General features: G+C 47.3%; 1 long non-coding RNA gene across 1 annotated transcript; it reads left to right on the top strand.

Annotated features, from left to right (window-relative positions):
* The first annotated feature begins 506 nt into the window (after positions 1-506).
* Positions 507-7116, top strand: LOC123820678. Its single transcript, XR_006786005.1, has 3 exons — positions 507-679; positions 2747-2845; positions 6692-7116. It is a non-coding gene; the product is annotated as an uncharacterized LOC123820678 (long non-coding RNA).
* Positions 7117-9114: the final 1998 nt, after the last annotated feature.

Here is a 9114-nt window from a genome sequence, read left to right as displayed (position 1 = left end):
CAGCAGGAGGAAACAGAGGAAAATGACCTAGTTCAAGCCCCTGTGTGGAGAAAAGAGTGAGAGACATAGCTGAAGATGTAGCAAGAAGTCTTATGGTTAGACATCAGGAAAGACTGGTAGGGAAGTCACTACAAGTCACTAGCCACAGGTGGCCAGGTCACTCAACACTGGGGCTGCTGAAGGGCAACTTTGCTCTGGGGTCAGAGTGGATGAGAGGATGACTTGGGATTTAGGAAGCACCTGTTCCTTAGTTTTGGCATCCTGCTTTGGCATCCTGGGTTATCTTTTGCCCAGCCCTCTTCAGGACACAAGGTAGATAGATTAAAAAAAAAAACAAACAAACAACAGCCTCCAAACCAAACGGTGTATAGATAACAGGTGCTGGGCTGTCACAGTTTTTACTCTTGCACCCTCACCCTGCTGGTACCTCCCAGAACTGCCCAGTCCTTCCAAGGCCCTGGCTCTTGTCCCTGTGGCCAGGCCCAGAACCAGAAAGGACTGTGCCCTCCTGTGTCCATACAGCTTGGCGAAGCTCCTTGCCATGCTCTGTACTGGGGCCAGTGCACAGCCCCAAGGGCACTGATGCTCCCATATTTGGGGCTCAGATGAAAGAAAGAGTGGACAGGATATCCAGGACCCATTTCTCACCCATGTGTCCCTGAACACCCTCCCTGCTCAGGTAAGTGTGGAGACCCTGGGAGTCTCCCTCCTGCTCCTCTACCGTGGACCTCAGTCAGACTCCAGGACATAAATGGAGTCTGGTCCTTTTGATCTGGGGTGCCTGGGTTGGGCTACTTCTTTCTTTGAACACAGCCAGTGGTATCAGTTTAGATCAAGGCCCTTGGAATGAGAGGAACAAAACAGAGAGTAAAAAAGACTTGAAAGTAAGACATGGGAAAGTCAGGATGACTGGTCTGGGGAGTGGGTTTGAAAGTCATAGGGCAGAGAGGCAATTGACAAAGTGCAGGATGGAGGATGCTAAATCCAATGTGTGCTTGGTGTGGGCAAATCTGGGAAGTAGGAGATAGAGGGAAAATGAGAGAATGAGACAGAGGATAGTACATGGCGCACATCTGTACATATATCTGTGTGTGTGTGGACATGATTATGTGAGATCTGTGTCGGGGGGAAAAGACCATGTGAATGTACCAAATGGTAATTTCAGTGTAGAAACTCCTTAAGACAGCAGAAAGCAACACTCACTTGGATGTGGGGTCAGTCTGTTAAAAATCAGTTGTTTGTGTAGTGATGTGTGAGAGTGTGTGTGTGTGCATGTGGCCAGCCAGGGAGTGTGTGTGGGTGTACGTGAGAGTTCATGGGAGAATTCATGGGAGTGCATGTGTATGTACATGAAGGGGGGTGGGGGTGCAGCTCAGCTGCAGTTGGGTTTTCAAGGTCTCCAAGGAACTGTCTTGTTTCCTAAGTGACTGGCCTCCTGGGGCCTCCAGCCCAGACTTGAAGGTTGTTTCAAGATCAAGAAAGAGAGAGAGGGAGGGAGAGTGGGAGAGAAGGAGCACTGGGAGTTTCTATCACCCACACTGTTCTTCCTCCCGCCCCCTCACCCCTCTTCTCTGCCCCAGTCCTGATTTGGGCCAAGCTTACCAGTCCTGCTTGCTCTCTTTCTCCTCCCTATGTCCAGCCCTCTCTGGGCAGTCATGTTTTTCCCTCCAGCCCTGCTCCATTCTCTCCAACTCTCTCTCTTCTTCTTCAGGGCTTGTGGTCTTGTCACCAAGGCCAGGCTTCTGGGACCTTTTGGGGGTGTGGGTGAAATTTTATTCTTCCAAGGGGAAGCTGCCTTGGGATGATAGGATGGACAAGGGAGTCTGGAAAGGCCTTGGGGGGGCGGGAGTGGCAAGGGAATGACAAGTTTCCAACAAAGGTGCCTTTTATTTCCCCTGTCTCTCCAACCCTCTTTCCTCCCACTTCCTAAAGAATGTAGTGACCTTGTGGTGGAAAGGTTTAGCTCAAAGCCACAGAGTGGCTGTTCATAGTCCTGCTGCTTCCTCAGTTTCCCCACTGGATTACAGGGATGGTACTGGGTTTTTGCTTTGTCTCTCCCTTAATATCTGCTCCTCTGCTTTCTTTCTGGTCTTTCTTTTCAGTCTACTCAAAATGGATTCTGAAAACCTCTTCCTCTGACTCCTTTTGCTTCTCTTACCTTTAATCTTTTCCCCAGATTATTTTTATAATTTTTTATTGTTAAAGCCATTTTAGAAAGAATTTAGAAAATGTAAAAGAGAAAAGAACACCAGAAGAATTTCCCTTAGCCTCTCTGCCCCTGCTCCGATCCTACTTCTTTTGTCTTCTTACTGTTCTCTGGGTTAGAGAGCTTCACGTGTGTGTCCCACCTAGTCACACAGGTAGAAGTATAAAGGAAAAGCAGAAAAGGATAAATGGTGTTACTTAGGGGCCCATGTCAACCCACCTCCCTGAGCATGATAGTCCAGGGCTGTTCTGGGCCTCTGTCTTCCCACTTCCACTACCTATGGCCCCTGCCATGCTCTAGACATGCTCTAGACATGCTCTAGACATGCTCTAGACATAGCTTATAGACATGAAGGGTACATGTCTATAAGTTGGTTATAGTGTTGCCAGTAACCAGCTGTGTGATGCTGAACAAGAGGCACCCCTACTCTGGCCTTGCATCTTCGTCTGAACAACAAAGAATAGAGTTAGAAAATCTCAGCAGTTCCTTTGTAGCTCTGATAACTCACAAATTCCCAAATTCTGGTTATTTCCACCTCAGCTCATGGATCAGCTCAGGTGAACAGGAGAAGTTTCCTGTAGTTGTATCTATTCGAGAACTACCTGTTGGATACCTGGATTAAGAAGATCAAGAGGGCAGGTACTCCTCTTTTGTCTATTAGTATAACCCACAAAAATGAGTCTGATCCCTTTAACTCTTGGCACAAAAGCAAGGAAAGGCTCAGGGTTTGGGCAGAGACCACCCTGGTTTCTTACAGAGAGCCCTTGTGATAGACAACAGGGTTTAGATACATTTGGAGGAGAAGATAGGGCTGGGGATGAGGCCCTGTCCCTCTGAAAGAACCTGATATTTCTTGGCTGGCACTTGATCAGCAAATGTTAGATGCATCTGTTTCCAGAGATTCTTTGGGCTGGGAAAATTATGTCAGAGGTGATGGAGAGGCTGGAGTTAATGGTTCTTGCTGAGTGTTGGGGCAAAGGTCACAGCTGGGCCCTCTAGGGTTCCTATTTTCCTTTGATTCCATCTGGGCAGGGAGGGAGCTGCCCCCCAGCCTCCTGAGGTAGGTTTGCTTTGGCTGGAGATCTGACCCAGCCACTGGCCCAGAACACCCCGCCTCCCCATTCTCCCTATCAAAAGGCAGCCTGGCTTGGACCCCTGCCTTCTTCTTCCTACTTCTTTCTTCCCTTACCAGGCCCCCTCTAATTGACCCAGGGTACAACTCTGTTAGTTTGTCCTTTGGTGTTCCAGATGCCCAGCTAGGACAGAATGCTCTGCAAACATTGGGATGCAGGGCCATATCCTTGCTCCCACATAACCAGCTTTCCTTGGGACTTCAGAGAGCTCAGTCTCCTCTGTGCCTCAGTTTCTCTGCAAGTCTGGAATCCCTTCACTCTTATGCTCCTGTCTGGATGTTCTCAGCATTGCCTCTTGGAGATGTGAGTGCCCCTGGCAAACCAGTCACAGTGCATGCTCATTTTTATGCTGTGGTGTCATCCAGACATTCTCCCAGCATTTGTTAACCACTTAGCTATGTGCCTGCGCAAGGTACTGGAGAGACTATTACAATCAAGATAAGAAAGGTTCCCGTGTGATGGTTCTTTTGTCAGAATCTCATGCCATTTAGTATCGAAATCCCTCTACCCCATCCCTTAACCTAGTCTGCCCAAGGCTTCTTGTAGCCCTCAAGGGCTCTTCTTCATTTCCTCAAGCTACCCCCATTTCTTTACCTTAATTTCTGCTGAGTGACACTGGGTGGGCCTAGGCTCTGCCTCTCATCTATTCCAAAGATGAGGAGCAAAAGCTGAGCCACGAAGTACTGAAAATCGCCCTGGGCTGCACTGGAGGGAGGGCAGCAACTTGCCATACAGGACTTGCTCTACCATTAATTAGCTGTGTGAACTTGAATAAGTCCTTTACTTCTCATCAATAAAGTGAAGGAATTGGACTGGGTAGAGGTTTTCACCCCCACATTTAAAGTTTCATGCCTGTCCTCACCCCCAGGGATCATGTTTTAATTAGTCTGAGGTAGGACCCAGACATCAGTATCTTTTAAAAGACCTCCCAATGATTCAACATACAGGCAGGGTTAAGAATGAACTGAGCTAGATTGTCCCTCAGATCTTGAACTCCTCACAGCTAACAGGTGATGATGCACCATGCTAAGGATTTTAGCCCTTTTAATGCACTACCTAGTCTAGTCCTCATAACAGGTCTAATTTATAGATGAGGAAATGGAGAAACGAAGATCCTGGGAAGCTTCCCCAAGTAGAGGATGCAGACTACAGACCTGGCAAATTCAGGTCCGCTCAAGGTTGTGCTGTCTGGTTCTGGAATTCTAGCTCCAAAATTTTTGACTTAGTTGGGAACACTGAAGCTCTGTTTCATATGCCTGAACTCCTCATTGGTAACCTGCCTCATCCCCTAAGTCTTAGGTTTGTTCTGTCCAATCCTCTATCCCCAGGGACATCTAGTTCAGGAGCTGGCTTCCTCCATGCCAGTGCTTGGTGCCTCAGTGCCCACCTGGAGTGAGCAGTCCTGCTCACCTGGATTCCCTATCACCCTGTTTTGCCAGCTGGCTGGACCTGCACCTTTTTATTCTACCAGACCACAGGACCTTCTCAGGATGATGGTTTATCCTCTACAGAGGCAGCATAGAAACATGGTCCTGACTGCTGTGAGGTCAGAATACCTGGATAAGAAATCTAGTCTACCACTCACTAGACAAAATTTTAGTTTCTCTGAACTTTGGTTTTCTTAACAGCTCTAACTCATCAGATTATTTTGGTAACTCAAATGCTCCATGTGTGTTAGCTATTATTTTCTGCCCTTTGTTTTCAATGTCCTGGCCTTGGTGATGCAGTTTCTGTTCTAGCTGAATCTGATCTCCAGCACCCTCCCCTCCCCTAGATTGTTTCCTGAGGGTTGAAATGTTCTGGCTCTGACACAGGAGAAGTTTTCTGTGAGCTGTGGATCAAAATGACCAGTGTGAGACAACTCCAGAGGCAGCAACAGTGCCCACCACAGAGGCAATCTAGCTATCAGAAAGAACCCAGTTTTCCTCTCTTACTCACCATATTGCTCACTTCCTTGCTTAAGTATTTGGCAAATGTCTATGGAGCTTCTACTCCTTGCCAGGCACTGTGCTAGGCATGAGGGTGGAGCCAAAAAAGAGCTAACAGTGGTCTTGAGGCACTCACTGCCAAGATGGAGATGCAGATATAAACAAGCCCTGAAATGATGACAGTGCAAAGTGAGTAAATGCCATCAAAGGGCTGAGGATAGAGTGCTATGGGAGCCAGGGGCACAGCAGCATCAGAACTCTGGGCCCACTCTCTCCCATAGCAAGTTCCTTCACCCCCACTATCCCATCTGTTTCTTTGTTTTTGTAGTCTTTATTTCTGGCTTTGTTTTCCCTTTGCTTTCCCAATAGAGAACCTTTGGAAAAATTCCACCCTTGTTTCAGTTGGACTAGGGAAAAGAGGGAATTGTCCACTGTTCAGCCAGGACAGCCAAGGGGTGCCAGGTTTCTGCAGAGTCCATGTGTGGACAGTTGTGTTTTCAAGGCTATTGGGGCTTTTCAAAGCTCAGGGGCCATTGGGAGGGAGACCTGGGAAGACTGTGAGACACAGCAGGGAATGGTGACAAGCAGGACCTGAGCTGGGCTGAAATGGCTGTGTGCTCCCATACCCTCCCCCCAGATTTCCCCTCAAGTTTTCTTGTCATCTGTTTTCATTGCGGGAGAGAGTTAAGACCCTCTTCCACCTCAGGGAACCCTGTGAACCACATTTCTCATTCCCTTCCTAGGTGCTATGACAGGCTGGGAACCCAGAGTTAGAAGTGAGCATGTTTGTGAAATCCCCCTTGTCCCATTCTGCCCCCATAACCACCTGCACACAGCTCTCTCACTGATTACTCTTTTGCTGGACCTCCAGAATTGCATTCATTCATTCAACAAATGAACTCCTATTATGTGCTAGGAGAAATACACCAGTATTGGAAAAAGGCAGTTATTTCAAAAGGTTGCATAGGCACCATTGTGTGTGTGTGTGTGTGTGTGTGTGTGTGAGAGAGAGAGAGAGAGAGAGAGAGAGAGAGAGAGAGAGAGATCACACATGTGCATATACAAATAAGTGTGTGCAGATAAGGGAAGCAGGAGAAAGAAGAATGTTAGTAGTTTAAGTTTGGGAGTTAAGCAGCTTGTGTTTGTATGTGGGAGCTACCATTAGCTAGTCAGGTGAACTTGGATAAGTGGGATCATCTCTCTGGGCCTCCTCTCCCATCTGCAAAACAGGTAACAGTCTTGCTCCCCTGTGGGTTGTTGTGAGAACTGTGAGCAGGTGCATGCTGAATACTCACAGCAGAGCCTAGCACAGAGCAAGTATTCAGTATTAGTGAGTATTGATGTCTCCTCACCTTGCTCAGAGCTGGGTGTGGACAAACTGGTAAATGACCTATTCTTTAAATCTGTCTCTTGCTCAACCTCAGTGACACAGAGGCCGCCACCTGGTGCTAATCACCTCCTGCCCGAGAACATCTGTTTCATCAAACCATTGTCATCTTCTGCCCTTGATGAATCTTCATCCCACCTCAGGCTGCCAGATTGTAGAAGACATGATATCACACAGTGGGGAAGGTCCCATGCCACCCTCCAGACATATCTGTGTCATCAGCTCCCTCTTAGCTGGCTGGAAATGGAAGAGAGGGATAGGGTGGAGCCCAGATGCCCAGCCCTATAAAACTGGGGAACAAGGGACTTATCAGTGGAGGGAGGATGAGGGGATTCCACTTCACAGGGATCCCTCCATGGCATTCTGAAGTGGGTGGCATCTGGCATTAATCCTGGGCATAGAAATGACAGGGCCTCCTCTGAAATCATGACCAGGTTGTGCTAAGGCCAGCAGTGGCACTGTTGTTCCTCTATTCTTTTTTTTTAAATTTATTTATTTTTAGAGAGGGAAGGGAGGGGGAGGGGGAGAGAGAGAGAGAAGAGAGAGAAACATCAATGTGCGGTTGCTGGGGGCCGTGGCCTGCAACCCAGGCATGTGTCCTGGCTGGGAATCGAACCTGCGATGTTTTGGTTCGCAGCCCGTGCTCAATCCACTGAGCTATGCCAGCCAGGGCTCCTCTATTCTTTAACAGATGTACCATACCCTAGACACAGTGTTTGAGAACTTGGGAAGGAGTGTGGGCTTAGCCAGGGCGAGAGGAGGGTTCAGGGAATATATACATGCATAGAGGCCGCCATGAAGGTACAGGTGCCTGGCTAGAAAGGAAGTAGGGAGAGGGTTCGATGTGCATATGTGTGTGTGGGAGATGGCTCTGTAGTTCTCTGAGTGTGCTTGGGCACCCATGACCTCTGTGTGTTTATCTTAGTGTATGCCTGGGTGCCCAAGTGTGCAGCTGTTTTGATGTATCACTGCATGAGTTAGTTGTCAAGGTGAAGGCAGGTTTTTGTTCTACCTCTGCCTTATCTCTTCACTTGATCCTCTCAACAAATTAGCAGAGAGAATGTTCCCTTTGGGGATGGTGGAAAAAAATAGCTCATCATGGCAGTATGGGTCAAGGCTTTATGAACACAAATAAATCACAGGATATTCTTGCATGTGTGATCCTTAGCTCCCACCAAGCTGGGATTTATCCATGTTTAAAAGGGGGAGAGCTGCTCCGGCTGGGTGGCTCATTTGCTTGCAACATCATCCTGTACACCAAAAGGTTGCAGGCTTGATTGCCGGTCAGGCCATATACCTAGGTTTTGGGTCTAATCCCCAGTTGGAGCACATACAGGAGGCAAACAATTGATGATTCTCTTTCACATTGTTGTCCCTCCCTCTCTCTCTTCCTTCATCTCTCTCTAAAATCAATGAGCATACCCTTAGGGGAGGATTAAAAAGTAAATAAAAGAAAGAGAGCTGTTTGTGGTATTTCTATGTCTAATGTCAGGTCGGGGTATGTGTGTTTATTTCTTCTTTTTTAAAAGCTTGGGCTAGTACTTCTTTTTTACTGATTTTAGAGAGAAAGGGAGGGGGGAAAGAGAGAAACATCCACTTGCTGTTCCACTTATTTATGCATTCACTGGTTGCTTATTGTATTGATCAATTATTTGATAGCATGATTGTAGATTGTTTTTTACCCCGATATCTTTTTTTTTTTTTACCTTACGTGTGCTTGCTTCTTTGATGTATTTGTCACCCTGTAAGGTGCTGTCTGTCAATAGCTGGGTGTGTATTTATGTGTGCTCGGTCCATGTTTACCTTCAAGTAGCCATGTAACATGGTAGAAACACAGGCTCCTCCACATTCAGACCATTCCAGGTTCACAAATTCCTAAACTTCTGTACACCTGTTTTCTCCCATGGATAATAATAGTACTGACCTCAGGGGATTCTGGTGAAGATTAAACGAGATCATGTTAATCCCCTGGCACAGGTCAGAATATGTTGATGGGTCTATCTTTGGATGTGCCTCTCTGAGAATCATGTCTCATGGTTGTGACATCTCAGCTAGATGATAAACTCCTTTAGAGCAGAGTGTGGGTCTTATTTATCTTTAAAGATACTCAGGACACTTCAGTGCCAACTTGGTACTTTGGACATATGTCATCTAGAGGGGATATTATTACATAATCATGTGAAACACTAGCCTGGAGTCTGATGTATGCCCATACCTGGTGGTACGTGAAGAGCCAGTAGAAAGTGGGTGATGACAGTGACGATAGGCTCCATGGTCACTATACACTTCTCACGTGCCTCTGCAATAGCAGGCTTCCTCCCTTCCTTATGTCTCTGGCTGGCCTGAGGCTCATGTAAAGCCTGCCTTCCTCTTTTCTTTGCTCACGCCACCACAGGTATCAGCCAAGGTGCTGGGTAAGCCTGTGTGATTTTTTTAATGGGCCAGACAGGGAGGATTCAG

This window comes from Phyllostomus hastatus, unplaced genomic scaffold (genome assembly GCF_019186645.2).
Source record: "Phyllostomus hastatus isolate PE091 unplaced genomic scaffold, TTU_PhHast_1.1 phas_contig_36, whole genome shotgun sequence".
NCBI lineage: Eukaryota > Metazoa > Chordata > Mammalia > Chiroptera > Phyllostomidae > Phyllostomus > Phyllostomus hastatus.
The sequence above is the reverse complement of the archived record's forward strand: the minus strand, read 5'-3'. Positions and strand labels throughout refer to the sequence as shown.